This window comes from Poecile atricapillus, chromosome 5 (genome assembly GCF_030490865.1).
Source record: "Poecile atricapillus isolate bPoeAtr1 chromosome 5, bPoeAtr1.hap1, whole genome shotgun sequence".
Lineage (NCBI taxonomy): Eukaryota > Metazoa > Chordata > Aves > Passeriformes > Paridae > Poecile > Poecile atricapillus.
In genome coordinates this window covers 786,380-813,271 of record NC_081253.1, presented here as the reverse complement: position 1 = coordinate 813,271, position 26,892 = coordinate 786,380, and the positions used below count along the sequence as shown (strand labels likewise).

The following is a 26,892-nucleotide window of genomic DNA, read 5'->3' as shown; positions in this document are numbered from 1 at the left end:
AAGGCACAGTGACACACTCAGGGTGGACAGTGGCACACTCAGGGGGCAGTGGCACACTCGGGGTGCACTGGCACACTCGGGGTGGACAGTGGCACACTCGGGGTGGAGAGTGGCACACTCAAGGCACAGTGGCACACTGAGGATGGTCAGTGGCACACTCAGGGTGGGCAGTGGCACAGTCAGGGTGGGCAGTGGCACACCCAGGTCGGGCAGTGGCACACTCAAGGCACAGTGGCACACTCTGGGTGGGCAGTGGCACAGTCAGGGTGGGCAGTGGCACACTCAAGGCACACTGGCACACCCAGCTCGGGCAGTGGCACACTCAGGATGGTCAGTGGCACACCCAGCTCGGGCAGTGGCACACTCAGGATGGTCAGTGGCACACCCAGCTCGGGCAGTGGCACACTCAAGGCACACTGGCACACCCAGCTCGGGCAGTGCACTGGCAGCAGCCAGCACAGCGGGCAGGGTCAGTGCTGTGCCCCTGCTCATCAGCTCTCCCCCAGAGCCTCGTGGCGGGCGGGTACGGCAGGGCAGTGTTTGTGGGGCACGTTAAAGGGGGTCCCACAGCAGCAGTGCAGCCTCTGGAGCAGACCCTTCCCTACACGGACACACCTTCACTGCTCACACCCAACCTGACCTGCCGTGGGTTTCAGGAGAGGGCTCTGGGAGGGAGGAGATTTGTTGTCTCTCAGCAGACCCCAAGTGTCAGGCTGAGCAGGAGGTGCTGGCAGGAGCAGACACGCTGTGTGTCTGTGGCTGGAGCTGCAGGCAGGGCTGGCTCTGCCCAGGCCCAGCCAGTGAAGGAGGCAGCGCCAGGCCCGGAGCTGCCACCACCCATCCCCAGTGCAGGGACACCCAGTGCCGTGCCACCACCAGGATCCAAGAGCAGGGTCATCACTCCAGTGAGCGCCTTCCAGAGGGAAAGAGGGCTGGAGTGTCCTTCTGTCCAGTTTCACACCAGGATGATGTCCCCAAACGGCCAGTGAGGCGGCTGCACATCACATCGGGCACATGGAGCTGGTGTCCGGCCCTGGGCAGTGCCACAGGTCGGTGTCCTCAGGGCTGCAGCAGCAGGAGCCACCACCCCTCTGGCCACAGCAGCAGCTCCAGCCTGGGCACTGCTGGCCCAGAGCACACACACATGTTCCACAGGAACAGCGGGACTCCCACGGCACGGGAGAGGCACTGAGACAGGCTGAGACTGTGTGTGAGTGTCAGGCTGTGTCTGTGTCAGGCTGTGTGTCTGTCAGGCTGTGTGTCTGTGTCAGGCTGTGTGTCTGTGTCAGGCTGTGTGTCTGTGTCAGGCTGTGTGTCTGTGTGTGTCTGTGTGTCTGTGTCAGGCTGTGTGTCTGTGTGTGGCTGTGTGTCTGTGTCAGGCTGTGTCAGGCTGTGTGTCTGTGTCAGTCTGTGTGTCTGTGTCAGGCTGTGTGTCTGTGTCAGGCTGTGTGTCTGTCAGGCTGTGTGTCTGTGTCAGGCTGTGTGTCTGTGTCAGGCTGTGTGTCTGTCAGGCTGTGTGTCTGTGTCAGTCTGTGTGTCCATGTCAGGCTGTGTGTCTGTGTCAGGCTGTGTGTCAGTGTCAGGCTGTGTGTCTGTGTCAGGCTGTGTGTCTGTGTATGGCTGTGTCTCTGTGTCAGGCTGTGTGTCTGTGTCAGGCTGTGTGTCTGTGTCAGGCTGTGTGTCTGTGTCAGGCTGTGTGTCTGTGTCAGGCTGTGTGTCCCTGTCAGGCTGTGTGTCTGTCAGGCTGTGTGTCTGTGTCAGGCTGTGTGTCTGTCAGGCTGTGTGTCTGTGTCAGGCTGTGTGTCTGTGTCAGGCTGTGTGTCTGTGTCAGGCTGTGTGTCTGTGTGAGGCTGTGTGTCTGTCAGGCTGTGTGTCTGTGTCAGGCTGTGTGTCCATGTCAGGCTGTGTGTCTGTGTCAGGCTGTGTGTCTGTGTGTCTGTGTGTCCCTGTCAGGCTGTGTGTCTGTGTCAGGCTGTGTGTCTGTGTGTCTGTGTGTCCCTGTCAGTCTGTGTGTCTGTGTCAGGCTGTGTGTCTGTCAGGCTGTGTGTCTGTGTCAGTCTGTGTGTCCCTGTCAGGCTGTGTGTCTGTGTCAGGCTGTGTGTCTGTGTCAGGCTGTGTGTCCGTGTCAGGCTGTGTGTCTGTCAGGCTGTGTGTCTGTGTCAGGCTGTGTCTGTGTCAGGCTGTGTGTGTCTGTGTCAGTCTGTGTGTCTGTGTCAGGCTGTGTGTCTGTCAGGCTGTGTGTCTGTGTGTGGCTGTGTGTCTGTGTGTGGCTGTGTGTCTGTGTCAGGCTGTGTGTCTGTCAGGCTGTGTGTCTGTGTCAGTCTGTGTGTCTGTGTCAGGCTGTGTGTCAGTGTCAGGCTGTGTGTCTGTGTCAGGCTGTGTGTCTGTCAGGCTGTGTGTCCCTGTCAGGCTGTGTGTCTGTCAGGCTGTGTGTCTGTGTCAGGCTGTGTGTCTGTGTGTCTGTGTGTGGCTGTGTGTCTGTCAGGCTGTGTGTCTGTGTCAGGCTGTGTGTCTGTGTGTCTGTGTGTGGCTGTGTGTCTGTCAGGCTGTGTGTCTGTGTCAGGCTGTGTGTCTGTGTGTCTGTGTGTCTGTGTCAGGCTGTGTGTCTGTGTCAGGCTGTGTGTCTGTGTGTCTGTGTGTCTGTGTGTCTGTGTGTCTGTCAGGCTGTGTGTCTGTCAGGCTGTGTGTCTGTGTCAGGCTGTGTGTCTGTGTCAGGCTGTGTGTCTGTCAGTCTGTGTGTCTGTGTCAGGCTGTGTGTCCCTGTCAGGCTGTGTGTCTGTGTCAGGCTGTGTGTCTGTGTGTCTGTGTGTGGCTGTGTGTCTGTCAGGCTGTGTGTCTGTCAGGCTGTGTGTCTGTCAGGCTGTGTGTCTGTGTGAGTCTGTGTGTCTGTGTCAGGCTGTGTGTCTGTCAGGCTGTGTGTCTGTGTCAGGCTGTGTGTCTGTCAGGCTGTGTGTCTGTGTCAGGCTGTGTGTCTGTCAGGCTGTGTGTCTGTGTGTGGCTGTGTGTCTGTGTCAGGCTGTGTGTCTGTGTCAGTCTGTGTGTCTGTGTCAGGCTGTGTGTCTGTCAGGCTGTGTGTCTGTGTCAGGCTGTGTGTCTGTCAGGCTGTGTGTCTGTGTGTGGCTGTGTGTCTGTCAGGCTGTGTGTCTGTGTGTGGCTGTGTGTCTGTGTCAGGCTGTGTGTCTGTGTCAGGCTGTGTGTCTGTCAGGCTGTGTGTCTGTCAGGCTGTGTGTCTGTGTCAGGCTGTGTGTCTGTCAGGCTGTGTGTCAGTGTCAGGCTGTGTGTCTGTGTCAGGCTGTGTGTCTGTCAGGCTGTGTGTCTGTGTCAGGCTGTGTGTCTGTCAGGCTGTGTGTCTGTGTCAGGCTGTGTGTCTGTGTCAGGCTGTGTGTCTGTGTCAGGCTGTGTGTCTGTGTCAGGCTGTGTGTCTGTGTCAGGCTGTGTGTCTGTGTCAGGCTGTGTCCCTGTCAGGCTGTGTGTCTGTGTCAGGCTGTGTGTCTGTGTCAGGCTGTGTGTCTGTGTCAGGCTGTGTGTCTGTGTCAGGCTGTGTGTCTGTGTCAGGCTGTGTGTCTGTGTCAGGCTGTGTCCCTGTCAGGCTGTGTGTCTGTCAGGCTGTGTGTCTGTGTCAGGCTGTGTGTCTGTGTCAGGCTGTGTCCCTGTCAGGCTGTGTGTCTGTGTCAGGCTGTGTGTCTGTGTCAGGCTGTGTGTCTGTGTCAGGCTGTGTCTGTGTCAGGCTGTGTGTCTGTGTCAGGCTGTGTGTCTGTCAGGCTGTGTGTCTGTGTCAGGCTGTGTGTCTGTCAGGCTGTGTGTCTGTGTGTGGCTGTGTGTCTGTCAGGCTGTGTGTCTGTCAGGCTGTGTGTCTGTGTCAGGCTGTGTGTCTGTGTCAGGCTGTGTGTCTGTGTCAGGCTGTGTGTCTGTGTCAGGCTGTGTGTCTGTGTCAGGCTGTGTCTGTGTCAGGCTGTGTGTCTGTGTCAGGCTGTGTGTCTGTGTCAGGCTGTGTCTGTGTCAGGCTGTGTGTCTGTGTCAGGCTGTGTGTCTGTGTCAGGCTGTGTGTCTGTGTCAGGCTGTGTGTCTGTCAGGCTGTGTGTCTGTGTCAGGCTGTGTGTCTGTGTCAGGCTGTGTGTCTGTGTCAGGCTGTGTGTCTGTGTCAGGCTGTGTGTCTGTGTCAGGCTGTGTCCCTGTCAGGCTGTGTGTCTGTGTCAGGCTGTGTGTCTGTGTCAGGCTGTGTGTCTGTGTCAGGCTGTGTCTGTGTCAGGCTGTGTGTCTGTGTCAGGCTGTGTGTCTGTGTCAGGCTGTGTCTGTGTCAGGCTGTGTGTCTGTGTCAGGCTGTGTGTCTGTGTCAGGCTGTGTGTCTGTCTGAGGCTGTGTGTCTGTGTCAGGCTGTGTGTCTGTGTCAGGCTGTGTGTCTGTGTCAGGCTGTGTGTCTGTCAGGCTGTGTGTCTGTGTCAGGCTGTGTGTCTGTGTGTGTCTGTGTGTCTGTGTCAGGCTGTGTGTCTGTCTGAGGCTGTGTGTCTGTGTCAGGCTGTGTGTCTGTGTCAGTCTGTGTGTCTGTCAGGCTGTGTGTCTGTGTCAGGCTGTGTGTCTGTCAGGCTGTGTGTCTGTGTCAGGCTGTGTGTCCATGTCAGGCTGTGTGTCTGTCAGGCTGTGTGTCTGTGTCAGGCTGTGTGTCTGTGTGTGGCTGTGTGTCTGTCAGGCTGTGTGTCTGTGTCAGGCTGTGTGTCTGTCAGGCTGTGTGTCTGTGTCAGGCTGTGTGTCCATGTCAGGCTGTGTGTCTGTGTCAGGCTGTGTGTCTGTCTGAGGCTGTGTGTCCCTGTCAGGCTGTGTGTCTGTCAGGCTGTGTGTCTGTGTGTGGCTGTGTGTCTGTGTCAGGCTGTGTCTGTGTCAGGCTGTGTGTCTGTGTCAGGCTGTGTGTCTGTGTCAGTCTGTGTGTCTGTCAGGCTGTGTGTCTGTGTCAGGCTGTGTGTCTGTGTCAGGCTGTGTGTCTGTGTCAGGCTGTGTGTCTGTCAGGCTGTGTGTCTGTCAGGCTGTGTGTCTGTGTCAGGCTGTGTGTCTGTGTCAGGCTGTGTGTCTGTGTCAGTCTGTGTGTCTGTGTCAGGCTGTGTGTCTGTCAGGCTGTGTGTCTGTGTCAGGCTGTGTGTCCATGTCAGGCTGTGTGTCTGTGTCAGGCTGTGTGTCTGTGTCAGGCTGTGTGTCTGTGTGTGGCTGTGTGTCTGTGTCAGGCTGTGTGTCCGTGTCAGGCTGTGTGTCTGTCTGAGGCTGTGTGTCTGTCAGGCTGTCTGTCCATGTCAGTCTGTGTGTCTGTGTCAGGCTGCATCCCAGGATGAAGTTGGATGTCCTGATGTGAAGTCAGGGCGTGGGGCTCTCGCTGCCTTGGATGTGAATCTCACACACACTCCATAATTCCCCAGAGATTACCCTAAAACTCCAAGTGCAGCCTTATTCTCCTTTTTTCCTGCTCTTGTTCCACTCCTGGAGCTCAGTTGTGCCGGTGGTGTCAGCGGACACGAGGTATTCATTTATTCCAGCAGTGCCTGTTTGCACCGAGTCTGTTTTCAGCACCTGGTGTTTCCCTGGAGGCCACGGGGCCACCTTGTCCCCGTGTCACCGCGGCCAGCCCGGCCCGCTCTGCCAGCCCCAGGGCCCCGAGCGCAGAGCTGCTCCCGGTGTTCGGTGTCGGGCTCCGCCGGCCGCGTCCTTCCTCCCACAGCGCCGAGGTCCCTTCAGCTCCCGCCGGAGCCGCTGCGTGTTCCGGGACGGCTGTGATTGATATTCCCGAGGTGAAAGGCTAAACGGGCCATATGGCGCTCGCTGCAGCCCATCTGCTCCGTGCCCCGCCGCTCCTGCCGCCGCCGGCATCTGCCCGCCCGCATCCAGCTGTGCGGGCACCGCTGGCGGAGCCGCGCCGAGCCCGCGCCTGGCTGCGGGGACCGGGTCCCAGGACCCTCTGCATCCCCTCCCCATCCCCAGCACCATCGGCTCCATCCCTGTCTCTATCCCCATCCCCATCCCCATCCCCATCCCCATCCCCATCCCCATCCCCATCCCCATCCCCATCCCCATCCCCATCCCCATCCCATCCCATCCCATCCCATCCCATCCCATCCCATCCCATCCCATCCCATCCCATCCCTATCTCCCCCCGCCGTTACCTTCCTCTGCCGCGGGCTGGGAGCGGGGCGGAGCGGCCGGAGCCGGGACCGGAGCCCGGTGCCGGGGGCCGCCGCGCCCCCTCGCAGCCTCCGCCGCGCGTCAGAGCCCGTCACGGCCCGTCAGTGGCGGCGGTGACGGCAGCGCCGGGGAGCGGCCCGGGGCTGCCGGGGGGGGGCTGGCGGCGGGGGCGGGACGGCACCGGGCTGTCCCGGTATCCCCCGGGCTGTCCCGGTATCCCCCGGGCTGTCCCGTTCATCCCGGGCTGTTTCGTTCATCCCGGGCTGTCCCGGTACCCCCCGGGCTGTCCCGGTATCCCCCGGACTGTCCCGGTACCCGCGGGCTGTTCCGGTATCCCCCGGGCTGTCCCGTTCCCCCCCGGGCTGTCCCGTTCCCCCCCGGGCTGTCCCGTTCATCCAGGGCTGTCCCGTTCTCCCCGGGCTGTTCCGGTATCCCCCGGACTGTCCCGGTATCCCCCGGGCTGTCCCGCTCATCCCGGGCTATCCCATTCCCCCCCGGACTGTCCCGGTACCCCCGGGCTGTGCCTCTGTCCCTCTGTCCCTCTGTCCTGCTCATCCCGGGCTGTCCCTCTGTCCTGTTCATCCCGGGCTGTCCCTCTGTCCCTCTGTCCCTCTGTCCCTCTGTCCTGCTCATCCCGGGCTGTCCCTCTGTCCCTCTGTCCTGCTCATCCCGGGCTGTCCCTCTGTCCCTCTGTCCCTCTGTCCTGCTCATCCCGGGCTGTCCCTCTGTCCCTCTGTCCTGCTCATCCCGGGCTGTCCCTCTGTCCTGTTCATCCCGGGCTGTCCCTCTGTCCCTCTGTCCTGCTCATCCCGGGCTGTCCCTCTGTCCCTCTGTCGCTCTGTCCTGCTCATCCCGGGCTGTCCCTCTGTCCCTCTGTCCCTCTGTCCCTCTGTCGCTCTGTCCTGCTCATCCCGGGCTGTCCCTCTGTCCCTCTGTCCCTCTGTCCTGCTCATCCCGGGCTGTCCCTCTGTCCTGTTCATCCCGGGCTGTCCCTCTGTCCCTCTGTCCCTCTGTCCCTCTGTCCTATTCATCCCGGGCTGTCCCTCTGTCCCCTCTGCTCCCCCCGCTGCCGCTCAGCGTTCCCGCGCAGCCGAGGATTGGGCAGTGCTTTGTGTTTTGATTTCGGCGGGATTTTATTCAGGTGTTTTTGGGATGGTTTGGGCTTAGTTTGTTTTTTCGCACCCCCCGATGTTCCAGTGCCAGGCTGCTTCAGGGAATCTCCCTGCTGGAAGTGTTAGACCGGCTCCAGCACCGGCTCTGGGGGCTCAGCCTGGAGCAAAGGGGGATCAGGGGAGACTCTGGGGCTCTGCACAATTCCCTGGCAGGAGGGGACAGCCGGGGGGTCGGGCTGTGCTGCCAGGGAACAGGGACAGGAGGAGAGGGAACGGCCTCAGGCTGGGCCAGAGCAAGTTCCCTTTGGATATTGTGTAAAATTTCTTCCCTGGAAGTGTTGTCCAGCCCCAGTGCAGCAGTTCAGGCAGTGGTGAAGTCCCCATCCTTGACTGGATTTAAAATCTGTGTGGATGTGGCACTTGGGGACACGGGTCAGCGGTGACCTTAGCAATGCTTGGGGAATGGTTGGACTCGATGGTCTCAGTTTTCCAACCCAAACAATTCTGTGATTTCTTGATTTTAGGATCAAACAGATCCAGTCCCGCCCAGGGTGCAGCTTCCCACCTCTGTGACAAACCCTCGCTGGGGTTTGATGTCAGACACGCGTCCTCTGGATGCAATTGATCCCGGCAAACAGACTATTTTAAGTGTCTGGTGAAGTTTTCTTACATAAAACACATCTCCAGACTCACCCCCCACGCACACACGCTCAAACACAGGCGTCGCTTGGGTTTTTAACTTGGCAGCGTTTTCCTAAAAGGCTTGGAAATGCCAAAAGTAGTAACTACACTGCAGAGCCTGCTACAGCTTTTCATCTGCTACTCAGTTCTGAATTCCTTCTCCGTGACAAGGATGCCAGCCAGGCTGCAAGAGTGGAAAAACAACCCCAAGAGTGGCCCAGGAAAGGCACAGAGCCCTTTGCTGCAGACGGGGCTGGGGATGAGGAGGAGGAGGTGGCCCAGCTCTGCAGGGACAGGCTGGCAGAGCTGCACCATCCCCACTCCTGCAGCAGAATGAAGGGACATCCCTGCATTGTCCCCCTCCAGAATTCACGTGCAGGGCCACGGAGCTGCCCTCGGTGGAGAAGCCCACGAGGCACAGGGAGCACCAGGAGGGTGTCCCGGGACCAGCTGTGGCCACCCTGCTGCGGGAGGTGGCCAGGGCCTGCTGCTTTGGGAATTGTCTCAGGGATTGTCTCAGCCCCAGGCTGTTCTGCCAGCTCTAGAAACCCCCAAAACACAACACTTGGCTGATGTATTTGCGCCACAAACAGTCACAAATAGCATAATTGCACATTGTTTTCCTTGTATTTTGGGAATTACTGACACAAGACACAGAAATCTTTAATTTAATTAAAGCAGTTTAATTAACTGCTTCCATTAAGTGAAATGTATTTTGTTGTTTTAAGTTAAATTCTTTCTTGGTTTGGGAAGAATTTGCTCAACATATCTGGGAACCTTCTTCCTCAGCAACGCATTCCCTGGAAGACACTGCCAAGCAGGAAAACAATGACACAGCCACTGGGCAAGGGGTGGGTTTCCAGTGACTGCTCACACAAGGAGGTGCTGCTGGCCCCATCTCCTCATGGACAAGGCTGTCCGAGCTCCTTGCACACACAGAGGGGTCAATGATGAGCTCCAGAAGTGCCCCTGGCTCTGTCCAGAGCTCCTTGCACACACAGAGGGGTCAATGACGAGCTCCAGAAGTGCCCCTGGCTCTGTCCAGAGCTCCTTGCACACACAGAGGGGTCAATGACGAGCTCCAGAAGTGCCCCTGGCTCAGTTTGGAGCAGAAGCCAGGGGAGAGGCTGGACACAAAGGGCAGCGTTTTTGCTCCAAGATGTTTCTCATTACATTTCTCATTACAGGCTCCTCGTCAGAGCAGAGTGAGGTCCCTGGGGGCTGGGATCACATCCTCAGTGCCAAAGCCGTCTGTGCAGAGAGGGGGCTCCTGGGGACGCCAGGGCAGTGTTTTCACCCTGTAAATCCTCCCAGATGTGAGACAGTGCCCGAGGGATGTCTGCTCCCACCCAGCCACCGCCAGGCTGCTCCTGCGAGCCCGGCCCCAAACCGTGTGTGCAGGTCCCCTCAAGGCATCTTCTGTGGGACAGGGTCTGGCGTGGTGAGCACAGCCCCACAGAGGATGGCCCTGGCCCCTGCCTCAGGGACTGGCACATCCAAAGGCTCCGTGGCTCGGAGCGGTGCCCGGGTGGCCGCAGGCAGCTGGGAGCGGTGCCCACCATCACCAGTGTGAGCCTCGCCCGCCCTGCTCGGGGCTGGAGTCCTTCCCTTCACTCACAGCTTAACAAAATCTCTTCGCAGCCAGGCTGCGAGCCTCCAGGCCTCCCGGAGCAGAGCTATTTTGAGTTTTCCACAGCACGTCTGTTGTGCTCATGCCTGGCGAGTGGGAGACCCGCGCACGCAGATCTCCGGAGTGTGCCAGCCCAGCCCCCCGGTGCCAGCCCCCTCCTCCTCCTCCTCCCTGCAGCGGAGCCTGGGCTGGGACTGTGACACAGGCACAGGCTGTCCTGGGCTGTCCTGGGCTGTCCTGGGCTGTCCTGGGCTGTCCTGCAGCGCTGGGGGCTGTCCTGGGCACCCTGTGCCTGTCACAAGCTGTGTCCCCCTCACCAGGACACGTCCCAGGGATCGAGGTTCTCCATCCCTCTGTTCCCTCACACAGCCCCAGGAAGAGCCTGCTTGGAAAAATACCAGATTAATTTCTACAGGGGACCCAGTTTTGAATTCATGCTCTGGACTCGGACCCTGGACCCCTGGACGGGGCTGGCAGCAGCCTGGGACAGTGGAAGGTGTCCCTGCCGTGGCTGGGGTGGAACACGATGAGCTTTAAGGTCCCTTCCAGCCCAAACTGCCCCGTGATTCTGTGATCCTGAGCCCAAGTTACAAAGCACAGTCTCCTTTGGGCAGGAGGCTGCTGGAACTTTCCTTCCCTGCTGGAACTTCCCTTCACTCAGATCTTGGGCAGAGCACAAGAGCCAGAAGCTGAAGCTGTGAGAGCACCCAGATTCCTCCCCCTGGAGCAGGGAGCTGCTGCTGCCTCCTGAGGATGGCCTTTAGTGGTGGGTTCACCTCTGGACCCCACGGTCTGAGAGGGCTTTTCCAACCTCAGCCACCCTGGGATTCTCTGACAGGCAGCAGGAAGGGAGCTCAGCATGCTGTGCTTGTCCTGCCACTCGTGTGACAATGTCACCTCCTGCCAAAGGGCTCACACCGAGCTGCAAGCCCCAGAAAAGAGAGGACAAGGAAGAGAAAACAGCTGCTGAGAGTCAGGAGTTTGCAGAACTCTCCATGTCTGTGATGGCTGCTGTCATTAAGGGGAAATGGCAGGGAGAATAAACCCATTAATGCAGCTGTTAATTGAAAACAGGACTGTGTGGAGAATGGGGTTTGTAATTATGAGAATAGTTATTAAAATACCATTTTTGCTTCGAAAAATGCCTGACTTCAGTACAGAGTATGGAGGAGTTATGCTTTAAAAAGTTCATTATTTCCAGTGCTTCAGAAAGAGAGGCCTAAGTTGAAAATGATTTACCAAAATTGTTAGGACAGATGTTTTAATTATCAGTTTTAAAGTACTGCTGTGGAGTGTTGGCTGAGCCTCAGTTTTATTTCCAGTCTGGAAGGTGCCTCCCTCCCATGTGGGTCCTGTTCCTCCCCAAGCTCTGGGGCTGAGTGCTGGGCACGGCCGTGCCGGTGGCTCAGGAGCTCTCAGATCCCAATTTCCATTGTCATTTTGGACTTCTGGGACAGCTTTTCCCTTGGTGTCCCCATCCTGGGGTGGGTTTGGGGTGGTGCTGGGCCTCGGCAGTGCCATGGGCTCCTGCTCCAGGCTCTGGGTGCTGGGGCAAGGGATTCCCACAGGGGGAAAGGATTCCCACAGGGGCAAGGGATTCTTACGGGGGAAAGGATTCCCACAGGGGCAAGGGATTCCTACAGGGGGAAAGGATTCCCACAGGGGCAAGGGATTCCTACAGGGATAAATGATTCCCACAGGGGCAAGGGATTCCTACAGGGATAAATGATTCCTACAGAGGAAAGGGATTCCTATAGGGGGAAGTGCCTACTCCAGGGAGCAGGGTGTGAGGCCCCACCTGCAGAGCTGCCCCAGCCCTGGGACCAGCAGCAGAGGGATGTGGAACTGCTGGAGAGAGTCCAGAGGAGAGCTGGATCTGCTCCAGGGCTGGAGCCCCTCTGGACCCAGGCTGGGAGAGCTGGGAATGTTCCCCTGGAGAAGGGAAGGATCCAGGGAGAGCTGGGAATGTTCCCCTGGAGAAGGGAAGGATCCAGGGAGAGCTGGGAATGTTCCCCTGGAGAAGGGAAGGATCCAGGGAGAGCTGGGAATGTCCCCCTGGAGAAGGGAAGGATCCAGGGAGAGCTCAGAGCCCCTTACAGGGCCTGAAGGGGCTCCAGGAGAGCTGGAGAGGGACTGGGGACAAGGGATGGAGGGACAGGAGCCAGGGAATGGCTCCCAGTGCCAGAGGGCAGGGATGGATGGGATGGGATGGGATGGGATGGGATGGGATGGGATGGGATGGGATGGGATGGGATGGGATGGGATGGGGATGGGATGGGATGGGATGGGCTCTAAGGCCCCTTCTAGCCCACCCTATTTTGGGATTCCCTGATCCTGCAGTCTCAAGGGTCTCCAAGCTTAAACTCCTCTTTCCTTCTCTCAGCAGTTCTTTGCTTCCAGCAAAGCTCAGCTGGAATTCAGTGCAAGTGTAGGATGGACACACACCCAGTGGTACAAAAACATACACTCACCCTTTCCTGACATTATTCCTGATGGAATAATCATGGAGAAACAGGCAATTAATCATGCACAATAAATAATTTAGTCTTTCTTGCAACACATGGAGCACAGCGAGTAAAAAACACGGATTTGAGAATAATGGTATTAAATAAAACTACACAAAATGAAGTTCAGCCTGCACACTGAATGGAGGAAAAACTGGGTTTTATTCAATTTTAATTAAATGGGATCTGGTTCTTCAATATGGAAAAACTAGATTAAAACTGAGGCAAAAATTGAATCCCATTAATATTACCAGTAAATAAAAATACATTATTTTTTGGTTGAGGGAGCTTTAATAATATGAGGCATCATAAAGAGAGAAATCAAAGCTGGATTGTACATTCACCAGATTGTTCAATACAAAAGCCAACAAAATTAGGCCATATTGATGGGACAAGCAAGAAGAAATATATTAGTTTCCAGCTCACAACATTCTGCTACAAGATATCATTGGAAAACCGAGTCAATTTTGATATCAGTCAGATCCCGATTAAATGAGCAGGCAATCCCACAGGCCTGGGACACAGGAAAGGAGAAGGAAATGGATTTATTGCAGCACCTCCACTGCTCTCCAGTGAGGCCTGGGTGGGCAAACGCTGCCAGGCTGGGGGTGGCCACCACAGCCACTGCCACGTCTGGGGGCAGGAAAGGCCAGGAAAGGTCTTTTGTAAATTCCTGCAATGATATTGAGTTCTTAATGTTTGAAATGGTGCCGTGGGTCAGCCTGGATAATGGATGTTGTCTGGTGTTTGTCATGGAAGGTGACGTGCTCCATGATATAAATATGGATTTCCAAACATTGGGTCCAGGAGAGAGTTCCTAATATCCATACCTTAAAAATGTGATACTGAACAAACAAACTGAAAAACAAACATTTCTTACCTGAAGAGTTTCTGCTCACTGGGGACAGACAGACAGCTGCAAATGGAGAATGAGGTTCAGGGAATAAGTCAACGTTGAAGGAAATATTATAACATAAACAATAACATGAACAACAGTAATGATAATAGCAGTAGCAGTAGTAATAATAAGTAAAAGAAGAAGAAGGAGAGAGAGAAGAATAGTGCAGTAGTGTGCTTTTTAAGGGTTAGGTTAAAATATTTTAATCAGACATTCTCTAAGCAAACCTGAAGTGTCCTGTTGAGTGATCTGCCCTAATGAGGCTCCACGTGGGCTTCCAGACCAGCTCCTGCCTTGGTTTCCCAGGAAGGGCAGTGAATTAAAGGCCTGTGAGGAGGCAGGAGCTGCCTGGACAGCTTCACTGCCAGTGGAAGCTGAGTAATTGTGCTCCAGCCTGGCCTCCCGAGCCTGGCAGAAGCCTCCTATTCGCCTCAAATCCTGAAATGTTAATTTTCATCTCTGATTAAGCTGCAGACCAGTCAAGGCTCCTTTTATTAAGTCAGGCAGACTCCTACCTGCTTCCCGAGGGCTAAATTTGGCTGGGAAAGCCATTGTAATGTTGTGTAATTAATTTGCCAGTCAAATAATTTCTGCAGGGCTCTAATTTACTTATCTGTCTGCAACACTAATGAATCTCCCAGCTCAGTACTTTAATCATGTTTTCTGCCTTTTTATCTCCTTTTTTAACTCCAACTTTCCTAATTGTTTACTATGGGCTCATCTGTACTTTGGGGATGTGTTTGTTCTCACAACAAAACCCAGCCAAGCTGGTGGACTCTGTAGTTTTCCTTTATGACTGGGAGCTGCTGAAAGCTTTCCTTGCTTTATTCTTCAATTCCAACAAGTGAGACAGCTGAGTCAACAAAAATCCAAGATGCAAAAATCCAGGAGAAAAAGCCGTTTGCATTTGGAGGACTTAAGGTGGCAACTTCATTCCAGCTCGGTGTAACCTGTGTGCAGAACTTCCTAAAGGTCATTCTGAGCACTCTGTGCCCTGATCAGCGGCACTGGGTAAAGCATGTTTCAAAAACCATGGATGTGACACCTGGGGACACGGCTGAATGGTGCCCATGCTGCTTGGTGGGTTAAGGTTGGCTCTTTTCCAACCTTAACCATTCTTTGATTCTTTGAAATGTATCATTGGCAGGTTTTTCAGTGCTTTAACTTTGCTAATCACAGCTCTGTAGTTATTTTTTGTTTTTCTAATACGTGTATTACATAAAATGCTGTGGTTAGTGGCACATCTCTGTAGTGTTCAGGACTTAGGTGTTGTTCCAGCACACTGACTCTGATATTTGTCACTTCACAGTTTTCCCAATCTCTAATGGGAAGGTTTTTTGGAGGAGAACAGGAATGCTCCATAAAAGATAAATAATCCCACAGAATCCCAGAATCCCTGAGGCTGGAAAAGCCCCCCCAGCCCATGGAGTTCCAGCTGTGCCCGATCCCACCGTGTCCCCAGCCCTGAGTGCCACCTCCAGGAATTCCCTGGACACCTCCAGGGATGGGCACTGCAAACCTCCCTGGGCACTTCCAAGGCCTGAGCGCCCTTTCCATGGGGAAATTCCTGCTGCTGTCCCCCCTGAGCTGCCCTGGCCCAGCCTGAGGCCGTTCCCTCTCCTCCTGTCCCTGTTCCCTGCCAGCACAGCCCGACCCCCCCGGCTGTCCCCTCCTGCCAGGGACTTGTGCAGGGTGAGATTCCCCCTGAGCCTCCTTTTCCCCAGGATAAGAGGCTGGAATTCAGGCTGGAATTCTGCACCCCCTTATTTGGATACCCCAAACAAATGGATGATATGGGCACGTGATGAAAGAAACATAATTTAATGTATTTAAGTATAAATGGCTGGTGCCACTGCCGTGGGCTCAGGTGTTACACGGAGGTGTCACACACACCTGGATCCACCACAAAAATCCTCTTCATCTTCATCACTGGGCTTTGCTGCTGGATTCTGCTGAATGAGAGCGCTGGTTGTAAGAAGGAATGTTGAGTGTAAACATTTAATCCTGGGAACAAGTGCCGTGGTGGGAAGCTGTGCTAGAAGGAAACATGGACCTTCCCATCTGTCTCTCCAGAACCCTGCTGAGATCCCCGTTCCCATGCAGTCCAGGGCTTTGGAACAGAGCTCCTGGAGCCTGCAGCTTGGAGAAGAGCTGCTGTGGAAAACAGCGAGTGAGTTTACGCTTGTATCTGACGAGACTTGAGGAAGAATGCAGAAATTTGAGTAGATCAAAGAAAAGCCCATCCCCAGGGCCAGGGGAGGCCTCCCTGGAAGGCGTGAGCTTCCCGAGGTACCAGGAATGAGTTAATCCCACCAAGGAATGCGGAGGAGCTGCCAGATAACAGAGTGACATTGTTTTTCCCTGATGTCAGCGCAGAAACCCAAACACAAAGAGGTGAATGTAGTCCTTGGAGGCAGCTGAATGTGGAGCTTGTGCCGGCGTCCAGCAGCATTGAAACAAGATGACAAAGTGTTTCCTGGAAGCAGGGGCTGGCTCTGGCCAGCTGGGCAGGCTGTGGCCGTGGTGGGAGGGATCAGGGATCAGGGAAGGGTGAGGGATGTGAGTTTGCCCCATGCTGCTCCCTCCTGTTTATGAACACGCAGCTCTGGGGGTGCTGGGGCTTCCACCCCGTAATTCACATCCATCCATGGGCGTTTTATTTTCCTTTACAGTCACTTTAAGGCATCTTATTTTCTCCCGTAGCATCCTCGTGCTGTGTCTTGCCTGAATAATTCACCTTATTCTGTGTTTGGTAGGTGATGAGGTCTGGAGGATATTTAGACCAGGCAGGAAGAGAAGCCTTGTTTCACTTCAATATAGCAGCACTTGTATTGCTTCCACGGGGACAGTAATTAAATACTTGCTGATAGGTTTTGGATGTGGAGCTGCTCTTCTCAGCAGCCACAATGTGCTCTGCCTCCATCCACCTCCCAAATGGGAAGATTTGCAATTGGTGACTGTCCATCACAGCCAAGAAATCCATAACAGCATAGTAATATCTGTATTATTCATTTTCGGCTATTCTGAACTCTACAGGAAGGTAAACAAAAGGAGGAAAGACTGAAGAGAAGGTTTTAAATTGCTCTGTGTTTTTATTGCAAGGTTGGTATTAGCCTTCCCAGCACCCTTAGCTCAGCCTGGTGAGGAGCTTCTGCACCTTAGGTTACACACAAACCAGAGTTTGGCTGGTCATTGGGAAAACCAAATCCAGTAACTCCCAGAAAGCGGCTTCTTAAAATCTGACTGGAAGAAAGTCAAGCTTTGAGTGCTGTTTTCTGACAGGATGGAAAAACCTGAGTGGCCAAGGTTATGGATGTCAAAATGGGAATGGCTGGGTGGGGAAAGGCCCTGTGGGATCAGTGCAGCTGCTTGTGGGAGAATAAATTAAATATGTTCTGACAATATCCAGTATTCTTCCCTGTGAGGGTGGGCAGGCCCTGGCACAGAGCAGCTGTGGCTGCCCCTGGATCCCTGGCAGTGCCCAAGGCTGGGCTGGACACTGGGGCTGGAGCAGCCTGGGATGTGGGAGGTGTCCCTGCCATGGCAGGGGTGGGATGGGGTGGGATTTAAGGTTTTAAAGCGTTCCCAGACTCTGTGGCACTGTGGGATTGCTCAGCTGCACGGCGAGGGCACCCAGCACTGCCATGGAAATGGTGCTTGGGCTCTGACAGAGCCGGAACCAGCGGCACCGGGCCGCTCCTGTAGAGCTGATGGGCTCTGTTAATGCTGTTTAGAGGGAACACGGCACGGGGAGAACGCCCTTGGGTTCCTGCCTGTCAGCGCCAGGGCTCCGAGCCCCAGGCCCTGGGGACCCCGGGGGGCTCAGCACGGGCCCGGCCCCAGGCCCCGAGACTCTCCCTGCTCATCCCGGGGCTATCCCTGCTCCTCCCGGGGCTGTCCCTGTTCCTCCCGAGACTCTCCCTGCTCCTCCCGGGCTCTCCCTGCTCATCCCGGGGCTCTCCCTGCTCATCCCGGGCTCTCCCTGCTCCTCCCTGGCTCTCCCTGCTCCTCCCGGGCTCTCCCTCCTCATCCCGGGCTCTCCCTGCTCATCCCGGGGCTCTCCCTGCTCCTCCCGAGCTCTCCCTGCTCCTCCCGGGGCTCTCCCTGCTCATCCCGGGCTCTCCCCGCTCATCCCGGGGCTCTCCCTGCTCCTCCCGGGCTCTCCCTGCTCCTCCCGGGGCTCTCCCTGCTCATCCCGGGCTCTCCCTGCTCATCCCGGGCTCTCCCTGCTCATCCCGGGCTCTCCCTGCTCATCCCGGGGCTCTCCCTGCTCATCCCGGGCTCTCCCTGCTCATCCCGGGGCTCTCCCCGCTCATCCCGGGCTCTCCCTGCTCCTCCCGGGGCTCTCCCTGCTCATCCCGAGGCTCTCCCTGCTCCTCCCAAGGCTCTCCCTGCTCCCCGCACACGGACGGGGCCGTGCTGCTGTCGGGGCTCCGTGTCCGTGTCCCGCTCGGTGCCCGTGTCCCGGTGCTGCTGTCGGGGCTCCGTGTCCCGCTCGGTGCCCGTGTCCCGCTCGGTGCCCGTGTCCCGGTGCTGCTGCAGGGGCTCTGTGTCCGTGTCCCGCTCGGTGCCCGTGTCCCGCTCTGTGCCCGTGTCCCGCTCGGTGTCCGTGTCCCGCTCTGTGCCCGTGTCCCGCTCTGTGCCCGTGTCCCGCTCGCTGCCCGTGTCCCGGTGCTGCTGTCGGGGCTCCGTGTCCCGCTCGGTGCCCGTGTCCCGGTGCTGCTGCAGGGGCTCGGTGCCCGTGTCCCGCTCCGTGCCCGTGTCCCGCTCTGTGCCCGTGTCCCGCTCGGTGCCCGTGTCCCGCTCGCTGCCCGTGTCCCGGTGCTGCTGTCGGGGCTCCGTGTCCCGCTCGGTGCCCGTGTCCCGGTGCTGCTGTCGGGGCTCCGTGTCCCGCTCGGTGCCCGTGTCCCGGTGCTGCTGTCGGGGCTCCGTGTCCCGCTCGGTGCCCGTGTCCCGGTGCCGGCAGAGGGAGTTGTGTGAGGCCGGGCCGGGCCGGGCGGTGGGACAGGCCCGTGCCCTCCCTCCATTTGAGGGCGGCCGGCGTGAGGCGCTCGCAGCCGGGGATGTAGCTCAGTGGTAGAGCGCGCGCTTCGCATGTGTGAGGTCCCGGGTTCAATCCCCGGCATCTCCAGGCGCTTATTTTTCTTTTTTTTCATTTCCTTTTTTTTTTTCCCGTCTCTCCGCGCGGCCGCCGGTTCCGCCGGGCCAGGCCGGCACCGCCCGGCCCGCACTCCCCGGCGCGGCCGGCCCGGCGCCGCTGCCTCCCGCCCGAGAGCCCCCGGGGAAAACGGAAGCGCAGCGGCCACAAAAGGCGGCGGCACCTCCGGCGCCAAAAAGCGAGTTGCATTGGCCGGGAATCGAACCCGGGCCTCCCGCGTGGCAGGCGAGAATTCTACCACTGAACCACCAATGCGCGCTCGTTGATCTTCCCCCGCCCCTGGCTGAAGCAGCGCACGCGGTGTCACCACTGCCCACCCGCTCCATTCTGTAACTCAGCCCCACGGCTCAGACAGCGCTTTCAGCCATCATTCCCAGGGGAAAAAGTGTTTTAAAAGTCAGCGCTAACCGCTGTATATTTGTCCTCTAAAGGATTAAAAAAAAAACTGGGAAAGTGTATCATGCACCCATCATACACCCCACAGAGTCTGTCCTGACTGTGGGTTTTGGTCTTAATCATCTCTCACAGATGCCACTAATCATTATTTCAGTAATCATTTTTAAAACTTTTTGTTTTTCTCACCATATTCTTTGAAAACTTCTTTAATTTCTAAGCATTCTGTTTGCATCAGGGATAAACTAATACTATTCATTGAATAAGCAAGGAGTGATTTAATGGAAGAACTTCAGGAGGTTACAGGTAAAAGTTTCCAAGATTCTTTACACCTAGTACTATGGTTGGAGTCAATCTTAAAGGTGTTCTCTAACCTAAATGGTTCTATGATCACTCTTAACATTAAAAAGCTTTCAGACAAAGTTATGAATGTGTATTTTTATTCCTTTTCCATTCTGGAAGGACTTTACCAGGGGAGGCCAATGGTTAAGCACGCAGAGACTCAGCTGATCCACAAAGGAATCATCAGATTGTGCTCAAGATGGTGTCTGTGCCGTGCCAGGTGATGCCGTTTCAGCACACTGCTGCGTGTGCTAATGTCAATAGTGAGCCCGTGCTTCTGCTGTGATGTGGCCATGCTGTGTCCCAAAATAAATGATGCACGCTCCTGACACTCAGTTTGCCTTGGACACGCTCCCACAAACAGCCACATGTGAGCCAGAGTCCAAGGAAAAGCTGCAATGAGTACTTCATGTGAAGGGAACATCAAGATGTGTGTACAGAAGTGCTGGAGAACACTGCCAGGGCAGGAGTTACAGCTACAGCCACCCACCTCTGCACAGGTAGGAAGCAGGGGTCCTCTGCTTCAACCACCAGTGCCCTGGTGCTGCAGAGCATGTCCCATGTCCCGTGTTTGGGTGTGCATGAACACCACAATGTAACAACCCAGCACACCTCCCGCTCCTTCTCAGCTTCTGCTGGCAGAAGGCAGCATAATTAAAACTGTAAGTCATGACTATTATTTAGGCTGCTGCTTACGGTTGGATTAGTCAGCCTAGGAAAACTGTTTTCTCAGACAAGCTCAGGACCAAAAACAGCCCAAGCACTTAGGCAAAAAATATTCATACTGAGAAGTCCCTAATTCCCCATTTTACTGTGTCTGGAAGTCAGCCATGAGCAGGTTTCCCCCTACTTTTGTTCTCCCATCTCCTCTCGTTCCTGGTGAGCTGAGGCTTTGCCAGGCAGGGACATCTGCCAACGTCCACATGGGACACAGCAGCGTGTCCTCAGAGAGGATCATGGAATCGAAGAACCATGGGCTGGATGAGGTTGGAAAAGTGCTCTGAGATCACTGAGTCCAATGGGTGACTCAGCACTGGCAAGGCCAGCTCTGAACCCTGTCCCCGAGTGCCCCTCTGCTCTCTGGGGCAGGCAGAGCAGAACACGCTGCTTGCGCCACTCCTTGGAGAATTATTGCACAGAGTCACTGCAGTGACAGACTTTGCACTACTCCTTCCCAAAGCAGAGATGGAACTGTCCTTGCACTCATGGTTAATAACTCAGAGAACATTTCTCATGTCCATTACACTGTTCTACATCTGCTCAGAACATCTGGGAGTGTTGGCTGACGTCCTGCAGGGAATTCTGTCATCCAGAGTTTGGCAACTCCCAGGCCTCCCTGGGGCCCAAATGTGACTCCAGAACATGCTCTGGGAACCTGTTCCCAAGCTGTGTGACCCAGGCTCACACTTCAGAACTGACTGTGAGTAGGAGGGTGCTGAACAGGGCAGAAATCGAGAGCTGCAATAGTAGAAATGGTGGTCCAGAGCCTCAGAACTGGTGAAAATCTCACAGGATCGGTTCAGCTGAGTAGGAATCAGAATCCTACTCCAACAAAAGGAGTTCTAAGGGGTTCCTTGTGTTAGTCATCACAATGGCTGGGAGAACATTCCCACCCAAGCACCAGTGCAGATGGATCTGTTCTGTGCCCCCAATGGACGGCACTGTGGCAGTGAGGCCAGAGCAGTTACAAAGTTGGTAAGGGGCAGGAAGAGCAGAGGAGTTACAAACTTGGTAAGGGGCAGCAAGGCCAGAGGAGTTACAAAGTTGGTAAGGGGCAGGAAAAGCAGAGGAGTTACAAAGTTGGTAAGGGGCAGGAAGAGCAGAGGAGTTACAAAGTTGGTAAGGGGCAGCAAGGCCAGAGGAGTTACAAAGTTGGTAAGGGGCAGGAAGAGCAGAGGAGTTACAAAGTTGGTAAGGGCCCTGGAGCACCTCCCCTGTGAGCCTGAGAAAGCAGGGCCTGCTCAGCCTGGAGGGGAGAAGGCTCAGGGGGACCTCCCAGAGCCCTCCAGTATCTGAAGGGGTATACAAAGAAGCCAGAGAGGGAGTCTTCACCAGGAGCTGCAGCGAGAGGGCAAGAGGGAATGGTTTCACACTGACAGAGGGGAAATTTAGGTTGGCTGTGTGGTAGAAATCCTTCCCTGTGAGGATGGTGAGGCCCTGGCACAGGGTGCCCAGAGCAGCTGTGGCTGCCCCTGGATCCCTGGCAGTGTCCCAGGCCAGGCTGGACACTGGGGCTTGGAGCAGCCTGGGACAGTGGAAGGTGTCCCTGCTTCTGGCTGAGGCTTGACAGAGCAGAGCCAGGAGCTTCAGGTGTTTCTGCTGACTCTGCTGTGTCCCTCTGAGGAGGATGCTGCAGCTCAGGGCCACCCGCAGCCCCTCTCCCCAAGTTCAGCTGGTGCACTGTGATAGGAACAAGGTCAGGTTGATAGGCAGTGGTAAATCAGCTCAAATCAAGCTTAAAAGTGCAGGTGTGGCTTACCTGGGGTGTGGCCAGTGGGTATCATTCCTTCCCTCCTGCCTGCTGGCATGGACACGTGTTCCCGTGCCACATGGAGGGACTGTGGCTGTATGATGGGTGTTGGATCGATCCTTCTCCTGGCACATAAAAATGGGGAAGTGATGGCACAGCTGCACCTGTACTGCTGGCTCTGATTCACCCCTTCCCATGGAGCTGTGTTAAACCATGTATGACCTAAAGGAGCAGCTGAGGGAGCTGGGAAGGGGCTGAGCCTGGAGCAAAGGAGGATCCCGAGGGATCTTTTCCCTCTCTGGAATTCCCTGGCAGGAGGGGACAGCCGGGGGGGTCGGGCTGTGCTGGCAGGGAACAGGGACAGGAGGAGAGGGAACGGCCTCAGGCTGGGCCAGGGCAGCTCAGGGGGGACAGCAGCAGGAATTTCCCCATGGAAAGGGCGCTCAGGCCTTGGAAGTGCCCAGGGAGGTTTGCAGTGCCCATCCCTGGAGGTGTCCAGGGAATTCCTGGAGGTGCCACTCAGGGCTCTGCCTGGGGACACGGTGGGATCGGGCACAGCTGGGACTTGATGGTCTTAGAGACTTTTTCCAGCCTCAGTGATCCTGTGATTCTGTAAATGGAGATCTTAGAAATAAAGCCTAATGAGTAAATCAGAGCACCATGGAAGACAGCAAACCCCTGTGTAAGAACCAGCTGGCATTTCCCTAACAAGTACACAACACTTTGTATCACAGGCAAGTCCAGTCATGACTTCCAAAGCATTGAAGGTAACAAGAGGCCCTTCAAAATGGCTTCTCAAAACCTCTCCAGAAAGGCTTCCCAAGTGCATTCCTGTCTCTTGTTCCAGAGTGCAGAGAAATTGCTCCATCCCCGGCGAGTTCTCCACTGAGTGGAGCACACGCACATCAACTCGATTTTAACAGGTCACGGAATAAGCCGGGCATTTAAAAATATCCACCTACCCAAAAGGACAAATGAATCCGTATTGTGGAGCCTTCAGCAAAGATGGTTGGAACAAAACAAACAAAACAATCGTGGTAATCTTTTAGGGAAGACTTATAATGTAGAACAACTTGTCAGTGCGGGTTAAAGTTTTAAGGCCTAGCAATTTTGACAGCGTCCCTTTGAGCACAGCGAGCGCGCGGGGACGAGCAGGACAGCAAAAGGTCACTTGGTCACACATATCTGCTGCCTCTCTGAAGTTTAGCTCAAGACCCACTAGGCACGTCCCAATTAATTATTTAAATCTGCAGGGAGAAATATTTCAGTAGATGAAAAGGCATAATCTGAAATTCCAGGGAAGGTACAGGATGGCTGGCGTGGCCAAAATGGTGCTGAGGGAAGATGTGGTGAGATATCCCCACCACGGCCTTCGGACACGGAGAGGAGCCACTCACATCCAGAAATGCTCATTGCTCCAGATACCAGGCTCTCAGGGATTTTCCAATATCCTTTCTTTTTCAATGGAATAGTTCTGGATCACAAAAGGTCACCAAAACCAAATTGACAATGATATATGTGGTTATTTAAAGTAACTTTTCCCTGCACAATTATTGATGATGATGCTGGCAATCTGTAAGTTCCTTATAAATGCATGGACACCCTGAAACTGTTCATCCCAAATCCTGTCTAAAGTGTCCCAAAAGAACGCCATCAGCAGGCAGTGCCAGGGAAAAAGGCATCAAAAGCAAACAGGAGACTCAAATCCTGGATTTACTCACTAAATTTACTCACTAAAGGCTGGGAATTTTAAAGTCATTGTATATGTCTCTGAACAGGTTTTCTCAGCTTTTCCTAATCAATTCAATGGAGAAAATACCTGGATAAACACTAGACATGTACAGTCACCAGGACTGGCTTTCATCTGTCTGAGGGAAAAAAATAATACAGCACAAATGCTGAAGAGCCTTTTGCCTTGCTTTTGCTGAATACAGCCTCTCACTCCAGCACATGTAGAGAAAATAAATGTGACAGTTTTTTCCTATTTCCTGCCACAACAAAGCTCCTTAAATGTTTAATGAGAAAATAACTACTCTTGACTAGTCCAAGCAGTCTCACTTTCTAAAAGATACTGTCCTTCTTTTCTTTACCAATGGAATGTTGTCCATCAGACCTAGCTTGGATGTTTGCCCCAGAAAAACACAGATGCTCCACATCCCTTCCTTCCATCCCCTCCTGTGCTGCCATTGCAGGGAGAGGCCAATTAATTATGGGCTTTTTTTCTGCTACAAATAACGTGACCCATGACCTCACTCTTTTAAAACTGCAATTTTTGCACTTGTTTCTGTGTGGGATCTTGATGGGACAGCAAACAATCAGACTCAATTGTGATGATAACACATCATAATAGAAAAATGAGCCACCTTCTGTCCCTCAGACACACAAACACGGATGGATTTATCTGCTGCAGTGCAGGGGAAATTCCTGAACACCAGCAACACGTCCTGGTCCGGTGGTAAACTGAGCATGGGTGGGAAAGCCACAGGGTTGTACTTGGAGTGACACCTGACACCCACAGCCGAGATGGGAACGATGTAAATGCCTAATCACAGCCACGACTGAGCACCTGGATTTTCAAACCAGAGGACCTACCATGGATCCCGTTGGAAAAATCCCAGCAGAGAAATTCTGTATCTGTTCTGTCCCTTTGTCCCAGCTCTCCTGAGATCACCACTCTTGCTCCTCACAAAGACATTTTCCTGAAGACAGATTAGGAGAAAACATATTTGTGAACGTATGAACAGATTTTCTTCTTATGATACATAACTTTGGCATGCAGTCAGGAAACGATGATGATCTTTTTCCCCATCTTCCCTTGCTAATGAAGAGAAACTGCCTCTGGGGTTAAGGACAAAGGGTGAACTCTCCGTGCACGCAATTTACACCTTTACACCTGCTGAGCACATGATTTCAGGCATCTGAAATTCCTGTCTTGGCAGCTGTCCCAGGGACCAAGCCACATGCACAGAGACTTTTGGAGGTAATATTTTCATCGAGGCATTAAATAAATAACAGACTTGAGAGGGATGAATTTTGCAATATTTTCAGGCATCTCATTTTTTTACTTAACCTTGTAAAACTCTTTCACTCTTCAAACTTACAAAGTACAGTCTTAAACAATCAGTAACTAAGATAAAAAGTAGTTGAACAGAAGCCTAAAGTAGGGAAGAGAACAGTCCATCCCTGTGTATTGCTAACTGCACCATGCAAGTGGGGAGAACCTGTACCTGGAAAGTGACATTGCTTTGGAAATATGATCATTATGAAGTTTTCACTTTCCTTTTATAAGGAGACTAGTACAACACTCTAATTTTCTACCCCCTTCAAGATTTTTCAGGCTGGAAAAAGCTGATGAGACACAGCAGTGCTGGGGTGCAAAAAATGTACACTTAGAAACCGGCTATAGATACATTTTGCACTCATAAACAGCCCTGTACCAATCAAAATTTGTCATATATTAATACTGACAGTGCAGCTACATCTGGGTAGACAACTGCTTTGAGGGGTGGGAGGACAGAGGATTCTCCTAGCTCTGTAACAAATATTTGTTAGAGATGGATGAAACAACATATAGTGCCATGTTAGAACACGTATACAGGTAGGCATTCACATCCAGAACTTGCGTGTGTTGGATCATGCTGAAATCATTTGCCACAAACTGCATTTAAATCCCATTTCTTTTTCATATCCCAATTACTCTTCTTCTGTTCTCACGTGTTCCAAAAAACACATGCCCTAAAACCATATCCTCAGAAAACAAGGAATCATTTTCCAGTCTTTTTCCTTTTATTTTCAATTCTTGCTCTTCAGCTGACAGTTTCCAAGCTGGAGTATCTACTAATTCCAGCTGCCGCTCGAGATTTTAGCCCCTTTTAAGAGCACTAATGCTCCAGATAAACACTGCTCCCATCACCAGTGACTGAATATCACTGACTTTGCAGAACTCATGAAATCCAATCCTTGCAGTTGTTTACTGACTTGAAATGACACCCAGACAGCTGAAGACCACGATCAGCGGTGGAGCCGGGCCTCACGCGTGGGCCGGAGGCCTCCGGTACCGCCTCGGGTACCGCCAGCGGCGCAGCCCCGGGGAGGGGCCGCCATGGGCGGCGACCCCCGTCACGCAAGGCCGGGGATGCGGAGGCCGCGCTGGGCCCGTCCCCGCGGGCCCAGGCCGTATCGGCGGCGCTCCCGCGGCCTCCGGCGGGCCAGCGGCGGCCCCGGGCGGGGAGCAGGGCGGGGAGGTGCCGGCGGTGTTCGAGGCGGAGCTCGGGGGAGCCTGGCTGGCTGCTGCAGGCGGAGGGCGGGCAGGGAGAGAGCCGCCCTCCCCTCTTTTCCTGCCGCCGGCCGGCGAGCAGCCCGCAGAGGACGCGGGCTCGGCGGCTGCCGCAGTAAGTGCCTGTGGGGTTGTGTCCGGGCGGCTGCCGCAGTCAGTGCCTGTGGGGTTGTGTCCGGGCTGTGCGGAGCGCGGCTGGGATGGATGGAGGGATGGATGGAGGGATGGATGGAGGGATGGATGGAGGGAGGGATGGATGGATGGAGAGAGCGGGGCCGCCTCGGGAGCGCGGTGCAGCCGCGCGTTGAACGCTGCAGCTGCCTTTTATTCTATTCTAAACGGGTATCGAACGCATCCTGCCTGCCTCTCCTCCGCATCTTCCCCCTGCCCGGAGAAGCTGCCCCAGCCCGGGGAGTGATCCGGGCCAAGGCTGGACACTGGGGCTTGGAGCAGCCTGGTCCAGTGGAAGATGTCCCTGCCCATGGCAGGGGCGGCACTGGAGCATCTTTAAGGTCTGTTCCCTCCCGAACCATTCTGGGATTTTATCCTTCTGTGCGTAAGGCTCAAGAATAGCACGGGTAGAGGGGATATGGGGAAGAAACCCTTCCCTGGGAGGGTGGGCAGGCCCTGTCCCAGGTGCCCAGAGCAGCTGGGGCTGTTCCTGGATCCCTGGCAGTGCCCAAGGCCAGGCTGGACACTGGGGCTGGAGCTCCTGGGATGTGAGAGGTGTCCCTGCCATGGCAGGGCTGGGATGGGGTGAGCTGTAAGGTCCCTTCCAACCTAAACCATTTCATGATTCTATGATCTTACTCAGCAGCTTTCACTACCAAGTGCTCTCAGCCTCCTCCCCCTGTTTTATTTAAGCTTTTGGATGGGGAAAAAAAGAAAAAACCCAAGAAAAGGAGAGTGTGGCAGTTTTGCAGAAGTGGTGCAGAGCCCCTGGCAGCTGTCCTGTGTGTGGGTCATCCCTGTGCTCCCTGAGAATGTCCCACAACGAGAGGTCCAGCCCCAGAGTCTCCCTGTCCAGGACAGCTGCTGTGTGCCTGTAGGTGTCTATATATAATAAATAAGGAGGTTGCACAGCTCGTTAACTATATTTTTATTCTTGGATGGAGCTGATAGAAATAATATCTCCCATTATAAAAAAAAAAAAAAACCCCGTTGAATTCTTGGTAAAAAATAGCACAGCTGTAGTTACACTGAACTTTGTGCAATGAAAGTAAGTTTCTGCTTCCACTAAACGTACTCGTGGGACCATTGCTCAGT

The 26,892-nt window shown here is 54.7% G+C and overlaps 1 protein-coding gene, 1 long non-coding RNA gene and 2 other non-coding genes across 6 annotated transcripts in view; 2 read left to right on the top strand and 2 right to left on the bottom strand.

Moving 5' to 3' along the window:
- The first annotated feature begins 18,046 nt into the window (after nucleotides 1-18,046).
- On the top strand, nucleotides 18,047-18,118 carry TRNAA-CGC (transfer RNA alanine (anticodon CGC)). Its single transcript has one exon. It is a non-coding gene; the product is annotated as a tRNA-Ala (tRNA).
- A 211-nt stretch (nucleotides 18,119-18,329) lies between these two features.
- On the bottom strand, nucleotides 18,330-18,400 carry TRNAG-GCC (transfer RNA glycine (anticodon GCC)). Its single transcript has one exon. It is a non-coding gene; the product is annotated as a tRNA-Gly (tRNA).
- A 539-nt stretch (nucleotides 18,401-18,939) lies between these two features.
- LOC131579615 (uncharacterized) lies at nucleotides 18,940-24,114 on the bottom strand. The gene is made up of 3 exons (XR_009277744.1): nucleotides 23,943-24,114; nucleotides 21,360-21,475; nucleotides 18,940-21,280 (listed from the first exon to the last, which is right to left on the bottom strand). It is a non-coding gene; the product is annotated as an uncharacterized LOC131579615 (long non-coding RNA).
- Nucleotides 24,115-25,602: 1,488 nt separating this feature from the next.
- The window catches only part of GPD2 (glycerol-3-phosphate dehydrogenase 2), a 51,253-nt gene continuing 49,963 nt past the window's right edge, over nucleotides 25,603-26,892 (top strand). For 2 of the 3 annotated variants that reach the window (XR_009277743.1, XM_058839821.1), the window contains exon 1: nucleotides 25,603-25,741. The gene's annotated coding sequence lies outside the window, so the exon portion shown is untranslated. Of the gene's footprint in view, nucleotides 25,780-26,892 lie in introns of all 3 variants that reach the window. The other variant, XM_058839822.1, reaches the window with a different exon arrangement.